A 15,799-nucleotide genomic window follows, 5' to 3' on the forward strand; every position below is an offset into this window, starting at 1 on the left:
GGTGCATTAATTCACGTACATTGATACCCTTTCTCATGTCTTGGTCCCCATTTCCCTCCCCCCACCATTTGGTTATTTGAAATTGAATAGGGAAGGGGGAAAACAAAAATTGTTCCTTCTTACCTGTCTTTTCCTCTCCTCAACTTCCTATCTTTAAGTTACATAGGGAACATGAGTTTGATAATTTGGGGTGGGGGGAAGTTGAACTTGGTCTTCAAATGTTGCAATAACTGGTTCACTTCACTTTTGCCACAAGTAGTAACAATGCTCAAGAAGTAATATACTTACTACCTTATGAATGTAACTCTACTCTATACATCTCCCTGAAAATAAAATTTAAAAAGATACCAAGATCTTTTTATTACAAAAGGTATTTATTATTCATTTACTTCCAACTCCCTGGGGAAACTGAGACCCCAAGAGAAAGGACATTTCCAGTTCACATACCTGGCAGAATCCCTATCTGTACTACACAAAGTTGTCTCTTCATCTTAGCTTAGCTCAGCTTCATATTTTTAAAATGATTGTTGATCTAACTGTTGACTACTTAAAATAATGTGCAGGGAATGGCAAGAAATGATTCATGTAATGACATTGCCCCAGGGTAAACAGAACTGCCTAAGAAAGCAGGGGTAAAACAATACTCCCAGCGAGATCTGTTGCTTCTTCATGAAGAAGGACTCTCATAGGGAATCCCTGACAGCTGAATAGGTATTTTGAGTAAGTGAAGTTTTAGAGGAAAATGAAGAAAAATGGGATTGTTTCTCATAGGAAAACATGTGTTACTTAGGATTAAAGTGACATTATTAAACATATCTCAATTAAGGAAGGAAATTCTGGCCATCACTTAGTTTGAAATACCCATGATACTAATAAGGTCATACTCTCCCTGCAGGCAACAGACCAAAAATAAAATGCCAATGACTGTAATCCAGTGGTTTTCCGCTAGTTATGGAGTCATGGTTAAGTCAGATAAATGATCCAAATATCTGCTCTTTCGGTTTCATTTCCATGAAATGCAAATGATAGCACCTCTTTAGTACTTACTGTGTGTATGTGGTGTTGGGTTGAGTAGTTCATGAAGATTATCTCAGGGAGTATTTATGAGTAGCATAGGCAGAGAACATGATTTCTTTGAACTTGCTTGGTAGAAGGGGAAGCAAGGCTTAGGAAGGTTGTTTGCCTCTGGATCTCTCATCCTACCTTCCCTTCCTCTTCCAGATCCTACCTTACTTCCAGTTGCTCTGCATATCTCTAGTCCTCTGAGCACCACAGCACACTCCCACTTCCATGGCTTTGCCCCTATTTGAGTTTTGCAGTGAATGACTTTCTCCTGGATATTCTGTTCTTCATTGTAGTTCTAACTACAAAATCAGTATTCCATTCAAAGTTCATTCATTCATTCCTCAACTTTTGAGGGAATCCCTACCCAACATTTCTATATATCAAAGGTACTTATTTTTTAATACGTGTATTTACATCCAACAAAAGATATAATTGACTTACATGTCATTTTGTTATTGGTCTCTCTGGGAGGAGAATAAACTCCAGGAGGGTTTTTAATATGTTTCATATAATACTCCATGTCCAGTAGGCACTGTGAGTGCTCCATGCATATTTATTAAGTGAATGAATGAAACCACTGCCCAAAGGAATGGCTAGAGTGGGAAAAGTATGCAGTCCATTAAATGTCATCTGCCCTCTTTAAGCACTGGAGAGGACTGGAATCACTGGCTTTGCTACCATGACCCTCCTTAGGCTATGAACCTTGCATTAATGACTCATTTACCAACTAATTAGCACATTTTTTTTCTTTATCACTTCAGTTTTCTCATATATACTGAGGATCAACCATTAAAGGCATTGCTCTGCGGAAAGTTCATTCATGAGAAGTTAATTTGATAAAGGCAAGTGACACTAAAAGGGAAATAATTTAGAAGAAATTTGCATATGAAATTCCAAAAAATGGGATTTTAAAATTAAGTTTATTTCATTGCACATTTAACAAAACATCTCAGTTGCTGCTCTGTTCTGAATTTTTAAAGAATTAAAAGAATGAATCAAGCTGTGTTTTTGGTAAAAATAAATATATTGGGGCCAGGAGTTTGTCCTAGTAGTACAGTGCTCACCTATCATACACAAAGCCCTGGGTTTGATTCCTCAGTATCACATAACAGAAAAATCTGCAAGTGGTGCTGAAGCTCAAGTGGCAGAGGGCTAGCCTTGAGCAAAAATTGTTCAGGGACAGTACCCAGGCCCTGACTGCAAGTCCCAAGACTGGCAAAACAAATTATATATGTATATATATGGCAAGTAGCAAGTATATATAGAGGGCATCTAAGCTGAGAATAAGAAGAATTTAATTATGAGGGCTGTGAGTTTGGACTAGTGGTAAGTAAGAGTGCTTGCCTACTATGCATGAAAACCTTGGTTTGATTCCTCAGTACCACATACACAGAAAAAAAAAATCTGGAAGTGGTGCTGTGGCTCAAGTGGTAAAGTTCTAGCCTTGAGAAAGTCCAAGGACACTGCGACAGTGCTCAGGCCCTGAGCTCAAGCCCGGGACTGGCAAAAAAAAAGAAAAAAAATTTCATTGTGAGGGTTTGAAGCTCAGAAGGACAGTGCATGTAAAACTGGTGTGGCAAGCACCTCTAAATCTTTATGTGATAAGTTTAGGAAAAAAAATACATCTTAACCTGCAAATGAAAATCTTCTTGATAGTAAAGTTTTCTAGCACCATCACTGGGAAAAAAAGATTGCCCGATTATTTGGCAATCTGAAGAATATTAAAAACTAGAAATAATAACTTGAATTGTTTACACAGTTTTCCTCAAGAAGCAACAGATAATTGCAAACCTTATGTGCCTTAAAAACTAAGAGTATTTACTATATTACCTAAAAAGATGTAAGAAGGTAGGCAGAAGATACCAAGGCTCTTTTCCCAGTATCTCACATTGTTTCTGCCTCCTCTCTCCCAGGTCCCATGCTGGGACTTGTAAGAGATTTTTAGGTTCCCCAGTATTCATACTTGGTCAAAAACCTCAGGCAGGCATGTACTGGCCTCAGAGACTTCGCTCTTACTATCATTCATAGCACTATCTTTCCTCCACAATGAATTAACTCATTCATTGGATTAGTATTTGTTCTCCTTTATAATCTTGCCTAAATTCAGTTAAATATTTAAACTAGATTTACAAATTTAGCAATTTTTAGTTTACTTCCAAGAAATGTTTGCTTAGCTTAACTAACAAACATTTCTTAAAGTGGTTATAGTTCGTATTTTAAGGTTTATATATTAAGTAAGTTAGAGAGTTAGTTAATTACTCTGGTGGGCCAAATGTTCCTGCAATAATTGTAAAATCAAATGCATAAATTTCTTATATAAATTATTAATCACAATGATTTTATTTTATGGCTCTAAATAGTGCTAAGATAAATTGTAAAGCTACTAAAATCTTAAATCTGACTTTGCATTAAGGAATCAGTTATAGCTGGCTGCAAAGTATTCAGGAATACCCTTTTAAGTATTTTTTGGTGTTGTTCAGTTTGGACACTTGAAATGATTAAAATTTAATAAAGCCTGCTCTTATCTATACTTCATGGGATAAAAGAAATTGTGGTCACAAGGAGATTCCATGAGTTTTGAGCTGTAGTGATGCTATTAGTTTTTAAAATGAAATTATTATATATATTCCTTACAAATGTTAATATCAGTATCACCTTATTAGTTTTATTTTTCTTTGCCACTGAGATATGCATATGTTTTTGCTGTGAATGCAACACCATTTTTATATATGCTTTTCTCAGGGTCACATAATAATCCCAGTTGTTTTACTCTCCTACTATATTCGCATTTTTTTCCTCTGACTTTTTTTTTGTCAGTTGTGGGGCTTGAACTCTGGGCCTGAGCACTGTCCCTGAGCTGTTCATCTCAAGGCTACCCCCCTATCTCTGGAGCCACAGTGCCACTTATAGTTTTCTAGTGGTTAATTGGAGTTAAGAGTCTCATGGACTTCACTGCCCGGGCTGACTTTGAACCCCGATCCTCAGATCTCAGCCTCCTGAGTAGCCCAGCTTTCCTCTGACTTTTAGACCACAATTTCACTTGACATGAAGTGCTTTAGTGAACAGATTTATCAAATAGAGTACCCTTCTCCCCATATTATCACTTTAGCTGGCTTTATTTTTCCTCACTGTACTTTTCATTCTCTAATGGGTTATTTACCAATTTATTTATGTTTATTTGTTTTATTCTCTCTCAAATATAACTTGCAGTGATTTTTATTGTCTCCTGAAACACCGAAGACTTCAAGAGTACATGGTATGTAGCAGACATTTCAACATGTTTGAAAAAAATAAATGAACAGATAAGAGAATGTGACCAATGCAAATGACACATTTATTCATAAAGTTAGATATTGGTAGAGGGAATAACATTGCCTTGACTTGGACTACTGAGAGATCCTGTGAATGGTGGAGATAATTCTACTTCCTCAGTTATGGATACGGATGGATGGATGACCAAATACAATCATGGTTGCAGAGATTTAAACACACACACAAACACACACACAAACACATACACACTTAACCATATGACTACTTAAACTATTTTAATGGCCACATTAAGGAGAAACCAAAACTCTGCAGAGAATGTTGTTTTGATAAAAACAAAAAATTCAGGTTGGTGAAAATGACCTTACTCCTGCTAAAGATTTTGCCATATCCCTTTTGGTCTCATCATTATTTGATTTTACCACATCCTCTGCAGGCAGGAATGTGGTGAAATGCCTCTTAGCCTAACCTTACAATCACATTAAGAAGATTCAAAAAAGAAAATTGAAATATTAATTTTTTCAAAAAATTGAGATATATATGAAAACCATTTTTATTTCTTGTACTGGTCTTTCATGAGGATTTTTTCTTTTTTTAATATATTTTTTATTGTAATTAATAAAAGGGTTACATGATATTTGCCAGATAGAAGGTGCATTAATTCACTTACATTGATACCCTTTCACATGTCTTGGTACCCATTACCCTCCCCCACCCCCCATCCCCCCCACCCCCATCTTGGTTTTCCCCCCTTCCCTATCAAATTTCAAATAACCAAATACAAATAAATCCAATGTATCAGATAACAAAGTGAGATACTGTAACAATATGAGATACTCAAGGGACAGCAAAAGAGATGAGAGCTAACATAATATAGATTAAGGACAACAATCCTTCATTATGTGGCTTTTGTTTCAATATCCTGGAGGTCCTTTCAATTAGCTTCATACTATATGGCCTTATGTATCAAGATTTTGCTCTATTGCAGATCTCTTCTAGGAGAGCCCAAGGTTTCTACTGATTATGACAAATGAGGGAAACCATTGAGCCTAAGTTCCTTTGAGTCTGGCTTACTTCACCTAATAGGATTTTTTCTAAGTCTTTCCATTTCCTAACAAATGGGTCAATGTCATTTTTTCTGACAGAAGCATAGAATTCCATTGTGTACAAATACCACAACTTGTTGATCCACTCATCAACTGAGGGACATCTAGGTTGGTTCCATATCTTTGCTATGGTGAATAATGCTGCAATGAACATTGCTGTGCTAGTGGATTTAGTATGCCCTAGATTCTGGATGTTTGGGTAAATGCCAAGTAGTGGGATTGCTGGATCATAGAGGGGTTCTATGTTTAGTCTTTTGAGGCACTGCCATATTGCTTTCCATAGTGGTTGAATGAGTTTGCACTCCCACCAACAGTGTAGTAGTGATCCCTCCTGGCCACATCCCCTCCAGCATCTGTTATTATTTGTTTTCCTGATCCTTGCCATTCTAACTGGAGTGAGGTTCTAACTGGAGTGAGGTGGAATCTTAGAGTTGTTTTGATTTGCATTGCTTTTATGACCAGAGATGTTGAGCATTTCTTCATGTGTCTGTAGGCCATTTTTCTTTCTTCTTCAGAGAAGACTCTCTTTAAGTCTTTGGCCCATCTTTTAATGGGATGGTTGTTATTTTGGAGATTAGTTTTGGAGTGATTCAATTTTTTGAGTTGTTGATATATTTTAGATATGAGGCCTTTGTCCGTTGTTTAGTTGGTGAAGATCTTCTCCCACTCTGAAGGCTTCCTAATTAATTTACTAGCTATGTCCTTTGCCATACAAAAGCTCCGCAGTTTAGTGCAGTCCCACTTATCCAGCCTTTCTCATGCGGATTTTTTCTTAGCTAAACAATAAGGTATGGAATTTTCTATTGGTAACTTCTGTTTAATAGACATTTTACTATCTTAAATGCAATCATATGTAAAGTAGTCCCTCTCAATTGAGAAGATGGTGGTAATTCTATACTGAATAAAATGTTGTAATCTGCTGGCTAATAGAGAACTCTAATGGCATAAAAATTCTCCGCTAAATTTAGAAGCTATATCAAAACACAATATCCATGTCACAGTGTTCCAGAGTGAGATCTTCACCATAGAACAGAACCTGGCTTGAGTGGCTTTACCTTTCCTGATGAACTGGCATCATGGAAATGTCTAAAGCCCAGCAGGTATAATGCTATTCACTCACATAGACATTAATTCTCAGGAATCACAACTTTAATACAATTACCTTTAATCATGCAGTCAGGAATATGCTGAAAAGTCTTGATTAGAAATTAGCAGAAAATGATCATTACAGAAAAGGGTTTTGTACAAAACTCAATTAAATGAATGCACTTGTCTGAAAATGGTCTTTAGAAAACATTTTATATAGCTAGGAACAGGGGGCTCATATGGCTAATCCTAACTACTGTGGAATCTGTAGTTTGAAGCCAGTCTGTGCAGAAAAGTCCTTGAGCCTCTTATCTCCAATTAACCACCAAAAGACTGAAAGTGGAGCTGTGGATTAAATGGCAGAGTTCCAGCCTTTTGTGAAAATGCTAAGGGATACACCCTGGCTCTGGCTTCATGCCCTGGTATTGGCATTAATAAAATGAGTTGTATATAAAAATAGACTTAAGCTTATGATAAGAAATGAAAAAATAAAACATTTTTGGATATAAAATGGAAGCTTACAGAATTAAATAATCGCTTTTATTTTTTTACTTTGATTTTATTGTCAGGGTGATGTACAGAGTAGTTACAGTTATATACATTAAGTAGTAAGCACATTTCTTGTTGGGGATTGTTACCCCCTCCCATGTTTTCCTCTATTTTCCCTCCTCCCAATCTCCCCCCAAGGTGTAGAGTTACTTCCCAACATATTGTCTTATGTGTATCACTATCATTTTTATCCTGTTGATAATTCATAAAATTAATGAATTAATTTAAGAGACTTTTATATAATGGTATGATTAAGGGCTTCAACTGGAAAAATTGTACCTCACAGTCTGGTGCTCTTTCCTTCCTGATAACACTTGGAAGAAATACATTGCAAAATTAAAATTGTACTTAAAATAGGCATATAGATGCATATCTAGTCCAGGGAAGAAAACTTCATTCAATTTGTGTAAGTATAAATTATATTAATTTATTAAATATTAATACTTGCCATGTCTTGAGCTTTGCATTACCCTAAGCCACAGAAAATAAACTAGTGAATGGGAAGGTAAGTGTATCTCTCTCTGATTTTCTTACATGAACATTTTTGTCTCTCTTCTCTCCCAACACATACACCTATACAGTTAATCCTTTTTACAAAGTAGAATGCACTGAAATGTGGTAACCATGAGAAAGGTATGTAGTAAAAAAAAATTCTATTATTAAGGAAACTATTACCAAGCCACAATTAGATGCTTGTGATTTACATGACTATAGAACAGATTTTAAAGAAATTTTTATTATTTTTTAACAAGTGATGAGCCTCTTGGATTAGGTAGCCATTTCACATATATAAACACAGGCAATTAAAGACAAGATTAATTTTATGACCTTTTCAGAGTGAAAGAACTATAGTGAGTAAGAGATCTCATTTATTCAGCTTCACTGAGAAGTGGGAGTTTTGTAGATGTGAATTTCCTAGATAACAGAGCCATTCATTCATTAATTTGACAAATATTTGTGGAGCTCTTTCTATTTGTCAAGTCTTATTCTTTAGACAGAGATAAAGAGAATACAAGACGGTCTTGCTCTGTTTGTATGCAATTAACAGGTGAACAAATACATAGTTGTGATCAGACAAGTGCCAGAAAGAATATGAAGGGAAATTGTGTTTCAAAGAGATTTAGAAAGAAGTAATTTTGATTAATTTGTTCACACAATGATTGTTCTCAGCACCAAGATTATTACTGTGAATGTTTTACAAATATAAGAAATTAGAAAAGGTTTTTATAAGGGTTGGGGCAATAGGAATGGTTAAAAACCCCAGGTACCATTAATAGTATTTAGTAAACAGAAAATAGAAAAATTAATGCCATCACGTAAATTGTTATATGGCTAAAATAAGATTCATTAGTTGGAAACAAAAATTTTCATCAGAAGAGAAATATCCCTAACTCACCCCTAACTCAAGAACATACTGCTAAAATCTTAGCAATATTTCCTAGTATACCTGAATTTTAACATACATAAGTCAAAATACATTCCCTGGTTGAGTCCTTGACTCAAGTCCCATTTTACATCCTTTCCCCCTGTTCGCTTACTACATATGTTCACTATTTGGCATACATGATACAGATTGTTCACTTATGAGAGAAACGAATTATGCAGTGTATATGCTGCCATAAAAATGATAGAAATAAATGTAAGATTACTGTGAGAGGTCTTAATGAGAGAAATTGATCAGGCTAGGAAAGGCATGAGCAGGTAAACAGATATAGAATATAAACCCAGGAAGAAAGGGAAGGTCATATATTCATAAATATAAATATTTATAAATATATGTATAAATATATATGCACACACATACACACACGGGAGAGAGAGACAGACAGACAGAGACGGAGACAAGGACAGCGAGAGAGAGACAGGGAGGTGGTCTAGGTAAAGGAGGATAGGACATCTGTTGTAAAGGCCAACAGAGAAGACTGTTCAAGTACAGATAATAGAAAACTGGAGGGTTGTACGTGCAAGAATATTCATGTTTCGCCTATGCAGAAAACAGGCTGATTTTGCTTAGTTATCATAATGCTAGTGATTGGTGTGATGGTGGGACTTGTGAAGTTTAGGATCTGAAACACTCCCTAGGTCTTGATAAAGACTTAAGAAAGTATATAGTCACAGTGCTGTGGGGGAACCATGGAACTGTTTCAAGCAGAGCAATGTGATGATTGGATTCAAATTTTAACAAGATTTCCCTGGCTGCTGCCTAGAGAATGGCTTTCCAGGGATGAGGGTAGACTGCCAAGGATCCCGCTGGCAGGGTATTGTAAGAGTCCAGCTGAGAGACAGTGTAGACTTGAGACAGCACACAGTGGCAAATCGACAGAATTTGTGTCAGCACAAAAGCTTGTGACCCGTTCTCCAAGTCCCTTTCATCTGAGCCCCCAAACAGATATTGATTGAAAAGGGGAACTACAAAGGGAAAGTCCTTCTTTTCATCTATGACAGTTACACTGCCATACATTTTTGCCTATTTGCACCTGTGTGTCGTGTCAAAAAGGAAATCTATGTTTTAAACATCTCTAACAAGGAATCAGTAATTCCAGTCCACAAGAGCACATGCATATAAGCATGCACAAATATCCAGAGGTACTTTTGTTCATAGTAACATTCTGAATAGTTTGAATAGACTATGGACTGTTTTGTGGAGTAGGTATTGGGAACTAGCAACTGATGTTTTCTCATTATCCAAAGTGGAATGACTTTAGATTTATATGGAAAAAAGAAAATGGTAAACCCTGCAGTGCGTTGCTTGAATCTCTTTTTGGAGTGTGATAGTCTTCTGTGAGGCTTCAGGAAGTGTTACCTACCAGATACTCCAGCAGGGAAAAAAGAATTACCTTAGATCAACTTATGCACCCATGGCCAAAGTTTGCTAGCCTTTTAGGATCATGAGAAAATACATAATTAGAAAATAATTATTGGTAAAGAATTTGTAATAATATTTTGGATATCATTACCGATTTCTTGTTTGTTTGGAAATTATTCAAATATACTGTACCACTCCCAGTCCCATTAAAATTTTCTGTAATGTGGGCCTGGCTTTGGTTAATAAAATCAGTGATGGCAATTTATCACAGGAAAAAAAAAGCTTCCATCTAAAGAGCTCTTTGGGGGTCACACACTCAATACTTTCTCCTTAGTTTAGAGTTTCATTCATCACTGATCTTCATATTTCATTGGTTTGTAACACTAACATGAAAAACAAAACATTCAAATTACTTCCCAAAGGTCACAAAAGAAAACTAATAGTCTTCACAAGGTAAACTTTAATAAGACTTTTCAAAAAATAATTCTTGCTTTACAGCCAAGAATTTATGGTGTAGGATTTTAGAACAATAAAGTTTCATCCTTAAGCTGAGCATTTTCTTCTTTCCCTGTGCATTGTAGATGTGTGTGGCTCAGAAGAGAGTAAAGGTACAGAGACTGAATGCTATCATTGCAAATCATATCTAGAACAGCTGAAAATAGAATCTGGGGAATAATATTTGCGGTGGTGGGGGAAGACAGGGCAAGTCAAGGTAATTTAATTTACCTAACTGAAATCAAAATTTCAATACTCATTCATGAAAGAAGTGGACATATATCTCTTTCTCATTCTTGGTTTTCAAGCTGGCTCAAGTGCTCGTCTCCTACCCAAGGCAATACTAAATGCCAGCATATAGTCTGAAAATTGTTAAATGATTTAATAGATGCCATATGGACTCCCCATACATTTTTGAAATATTACACAATATTTTTAATATATTATAGGAAAATCCTTAGGAAATCAATTGTATAATCTAGCATGCAAGATTAGGTTGTGTTACCTTGCATTGTTTGAGATGTACCACTACAACTTCACATGTTTCTATATTTGGAACGAATAATAAGCTTCATTTCTCAAAGGCAATGCACTAGAAAATGCACGTTAAATCTTATCTGCCGATTAACCTAAAAAGATAATAAAAGAATATGAGTATCATAAAATTTTTAAAAGTGTAAATGAGTAGGTAATATAAGAAGTAGGATTTACAAATCTAAAAGGAGAGAGAAAGCTTTTTGTAATCCACCTTTTAAGGCATTGCATCACACATAAAACACAGTATTCCTTAAACCGAAACAATGAAATTGTCTGCATTCATCTTTGTGTACTTTTGGTTTCTTTTTAATCTCAAGAGGCAAAAATATAAAAATAGCTTAATGTCTGGAGAAATATTAGGAACTCTTACTTATTTTGAATTTAAAGGTAATTTTTACTAATGCTATTGAGCATTAGGTGTAATTAGAATGATGTTAGCAAGGCTGGTCTTTGAATAATTAAAGAAATCAGATTAATTTGAAGAGAACCATTGTTATTTAAAACAAAATGTTAAACTACTTCGGAAAGACAAGGACAGGGATGGAAAAGGGTCAGAGCTTCATCTCCGAGGTAATTAGCTTTATTTATATCGCAAATTGTCTGGAATGAATACAAAGTCCACTCGAGCTGCGGATAGACTTCAAAGTTCCATCATCTCTCAACAATGTTTCCATGTAGAAAATAATATTCGAATAATGTCTTTAATTCTCATATATTTTAGTTCACAGTTTTTCAAATGATTGTCTTTTAAGGCATTTCTGAATAAAAAGCACGGCGGCGAGGGGTGGGGGAGGAAGGGAAAGAAGCCACCACGAGTGGAGCCTGTGCTCAAGTGGTACAGTGCCTGGGACAGACAGCACCTAATCACAGAGTTCAAGTCCCAGGACTGGTGCGGGGGGCGGGGGGGGGGGGGGTGAGATGCTGAAATGAACATTTGTATTCCTTTGAACACAATAGTGAAATGATTCCTGCAACTTTCACTTCCGGTAAAACCAAAGAAAACAAAACAAAAATAAATGATTGCACACAAATGACTGCAACCATCTAGACAGCTCTTACCAATTTGTACTTCCCACAATCAACATGTGTGGGAGCTGATTTTGTGAAACACAGGTCAAATCAGTGTTTTACAATGCTTTAGTTTAGCTAATATGCAAAGGAAAACAATGGAATATAGACAGCTCAGTCTGCACCCATGTCTTTTGTGTGGCTGAGATAGTTTTGTATTCATTTATGTTTAAACAACAGAACACTATCTCTCTTCCAAAAGCTGTGTGTTCACATCTGAAACTGACTGTAAAAATCCTAAACCAAAAAACACTTTAGATTTTTGCATCTTCAAAATTGGGTGAATTATTTACAAGCATCAATTTTCTCACCAGGTCTGCAACTGTATTGCTTCCCCTATGTTGGGCAAATGGCAATGTCATCTTCTGAAGCAAAAAGAATAAAGTCAGTTTGACTTTAGAAAGATGAATTATAAAAAAACACAAATAAGTTTGGATATTATTTTGTTCCAAAGTTGGAGAGAAAGATATTTCAATAGCAATTAAGTAATTGTTTAACACAATACAACATAGAACTATCCTTCTAAATGACAAAGAATTTTTGTACTTCTGAAATAGAATGCCATAAATACAATATTGCATTTGAATTTCTGAAAACGCTGCTTTCTATAAATACCTGAATTTGATCATCATCAGTGTAGCTATTGTGTGTCTTTGTTTAGAACTCATGGAGGCTATTAAATGTAATTACGTTCCCCTGAGGCTTTCATGGTAAAGGTGCACACAAAGGTGGGGCTTCTAAATTAGAACAGATTCTCATGAATACGGATGCCATTTATTTATTACAATTTGGAAAGAGCAGCAGGACTGAGGGCTGCCTACTTCAGTTTCTGGACAAGAATAATGGTATGGGAGAAAAAGCGTATCTAATTTTGAATAATATGCCTGAGGAAATTTTCAGCAGAATCTATTCACCATTTCTTTGATATATTTCCTGAGCTTTATTTTGGACAAATTTTCCAAAGAAAGAAGGGCTGAGGGTTTAAATCTCAAAATACATCTGTGGCTTTTCTCTATTTACTATGTTAGGCTCAGCATTTCCAAATTAATTTTGTACACTTGTACACATTGAAAAGAAGGCAATACGCCATGTCCTGTGATAGTCATTTTTATTGTCATATTAGAATATCTCTATTAAAATTCTTTTTGTATTTCTCATTTATATTTTACAAAGCACATGACTAATTGTTAGAAGTTTTGGAGGTTTTTTTTTGCCAGTCCTGGGGATTGAACTCAGGGCCTGGGCACTGTCCTTGGACACTTTTGCTCAAGGCTAGTCCTCTGCCACTTGAGCATAAGTGCTACTTGCAGGTTTTTTTCTGAGTATGTGATACCAGGGAATCAAACTTAGGGTTTCATGCACGCTAGGCGAGCACTCTACCATTAGGCTATGCTGCGGGACCCTAAAAATATTCTTGTTACAGTTATTTAATTTCTAACAAAGCCTTAAATATTACTAAGCCATATTTCTTCCCTTGAAGAATATGTCCCAAAACATAATTTGTTAAAAAGTTTGATGATTTGGTGCATTAGAGAAATCTACATGTAATATTTTGTTTATTCTAGGTAGAAGTCAACTATGACCACAGAAATGTAAAACAAATCTGGTTGGATTATCTGTTCATATACATAGTCTCTCAAATATGTAATGAAGATTTGTGTGAGAGAGAAAAGTGAACTATTACACAAGAACTTAACCCTTGCACATGAGAGCAACTGTTGCAAAGATCTATAACATTGGGTAATGAAGCCTCTTTGGTTATTTTGGAATTGTTAGCAATTTTTAAATGAAAGATTATAAAAAATAATTCTGCAATATACTTTTATTTTCAAAGGCTTATAATGAGATTAAAGTAGATATTTAAACATTCAGTAAGTAAATTAACACAAAAGATACACAGATCTTGTCTTCATGTCTCAATGGCCAAACCATCAACTAGATGGTTTGCCAGATAGACAAATAGAAGATCCCATGGTAAGACTGTCTCATGCAGGAGGAGAACCTCTTATCATATCACACAGCTATCATATTGCATATAAAACTGATGCTAATAAAAATAAATTAATGAAAAGACTGACAGTAGAATAAGGACTAACGAATTGAAGCAAAGGAAAGAACCTGTATCAGAGTTGAGCCACATCTTCCTTTTGGACAGATGTAGGCCTATCTCAAGGCTGGAGCTCTACCACTTGAGCCACAGCACCATTTCTGACTTTTTCTATGTACGTGGTACCGAGGAATCAAACCCAAGTTTTTGTGCGTACTTGGCAATCATTTTACCCCTAGGCTAAACTCCTGGTGCCACATCTTCCTTTTACATTTGCTGGTTCATTGGTGATAAGATTTACCCAGGATGTGTTTGAACTTTGCTCCTCAGGTATCATTTTTCTGAGTAGCAATTACTATGGTCATGAATACAGGGATTGGCCTGTGTATTACTTTTTATATTAAGCTCTAAGAATTAGAGGTTAATAGGAGGAAGATTTAGTAGAAATAAAGAAGATATTTAAAGTAACCACAACATTCTGATATATTTTATATTTTAAAAATTGATTTTTATACTTCATTTGGGCCAACTTTCCCCAAAAAGTGTCAGAAAAGTAGTTGGGTTTTAACATGAACTATGGTCCTATTATCACAATGCAGGTAATGCATTCCATGAAAGCAACCATGTTTTGTGCACAAAGAATGTTTGTTACTATTTTCTAGTAAAGCTATCTATAAATGCAGGTTGTGACTTGTATTTGGCCTAAAGGCTGTAACACGCTATCCTGTCCCAACACTACTTTCCTATTATGAAATGATAATGAGGGCAATGAAAGAACAGGACTTGATAGAATGGAGTTGAATTCAAATGTTTGTAGAGAGCATATAAATGTGCATAAGGGTCTGCTATTTGCTATGGGAAGGAAATTTATGTCTATGGAGTATTCTCCATGTGGCAAGCAATCTGTTAGGTACTTTATAGATATAATTGCTTTTAATTTTTATAGGTTGGCATTTTGTAGATAAGAATCTAGAGACACAGGTTAAATGAAGAATCCAAGTAATCTCAGATATAGGAGGAGAAACCGGTCATATCTGAATTCACCTTCCAGACACTTTTCATGTTTTTGTAACTGGTAAGTAAAATAAGCAAGACTGAAAAGTATGAATGTAATGACATTTTGCTCCACATAATTGCTTCTAGGAACCTAATCTGTAGAGTCATTATTTCCCTCTCATGTAATAAAATTTGGGCAGATAGCCCAGGTAGATTTTATGTGTTCATTCCAAGATAATAACATATTTTTAAAATACTCTGTCCATTTTAGTCCCTCAAATAGTCTCTGTTCAGTAATTAATACGATCATTCCAGTGTAAGAAGAGCTTCATTCAAAGGGAAATATTTGTCTCAATTTTAGTTCAGTGCTGATCCAGGTAAGGAATGTTCACCTGCAAAATAGAGAAGCAGTGTGTAGACAGTTCCATTTCTTTCTCTTATAGCTATCATTTTCCTTATTATTTCTGATTCCTATCTATATCTTCTGACCTGTCCTGTTTCGAGCTGGAGATGGGAAGAAGAGAGCAATGAGACAACCAGTCTTACATACTTGACTCTGAAAATTGATCCCAGGTAAAATTATTGCTTCAAATGTTATAAGCCACTGGGTGGGGTGAAGGGAAGATGGGTGTAGTTCTGTCCTCTGAGGTTTCCTTTTTCAATAGTAAATGAGCCATCCTTTTATGCCCTTTTCTTTTTCAAGTTTCTCTTGCCCAAGTCTGATCTCTTTCCAGGGTTCTTCTTGGGCAGGATCTAAAATAACAGAATGTATTT

General features: G+C 35.6%; 1 long non-coding RNA gene across 2 annotated transcripts in view; it reads left to right on the plus strand.

Annotated features, from left to right (window-relative positions):
• Nucleotides 1-15,799, plus strand: part of LOC150067231 (uncharacterized) — a 30,317-nt gene that overhangs the window by 12,168 nt on the left and 2,350 nt on the right. Inside the window, exons 2-6 of one of the 2 annotated variants that reach the window (XR_016539524.1) lie at nt 1,827-1,907; nt 4,276-4,321; nt 13,548-13,722; nt 14,976-15,104; nt 15,469-15,598. This is a non-coding gene — a long non-coding RNA (uncharacterized LOC150067231). The remainder of the gene's footprint in view (nt 1-1,826; nt 1,908-4,275; nt 4,322-13,547; nt 13,723-14,975; nt 15,105-15,468; nt 15,599-15,799) is intronic. The other variant, XR_016539523.1, reaches the window with a different exon arrangement.

This window comes from Megascapheus bottae, chromosome 2 (assembly GCF_031878675.1).
Source record: "Megascapheus bottae isolate mThoBot1 chromosome 2, mThoBot2.hap1, whole genome shotgun sequence".
NCBI classification, from domain to species: domain Eukaryota; kingdom Metazoa; phylum Chordata; class Mammalia; order Rodentia; family Geomyidae; genus Megascapheus; species Megascapheus bottae.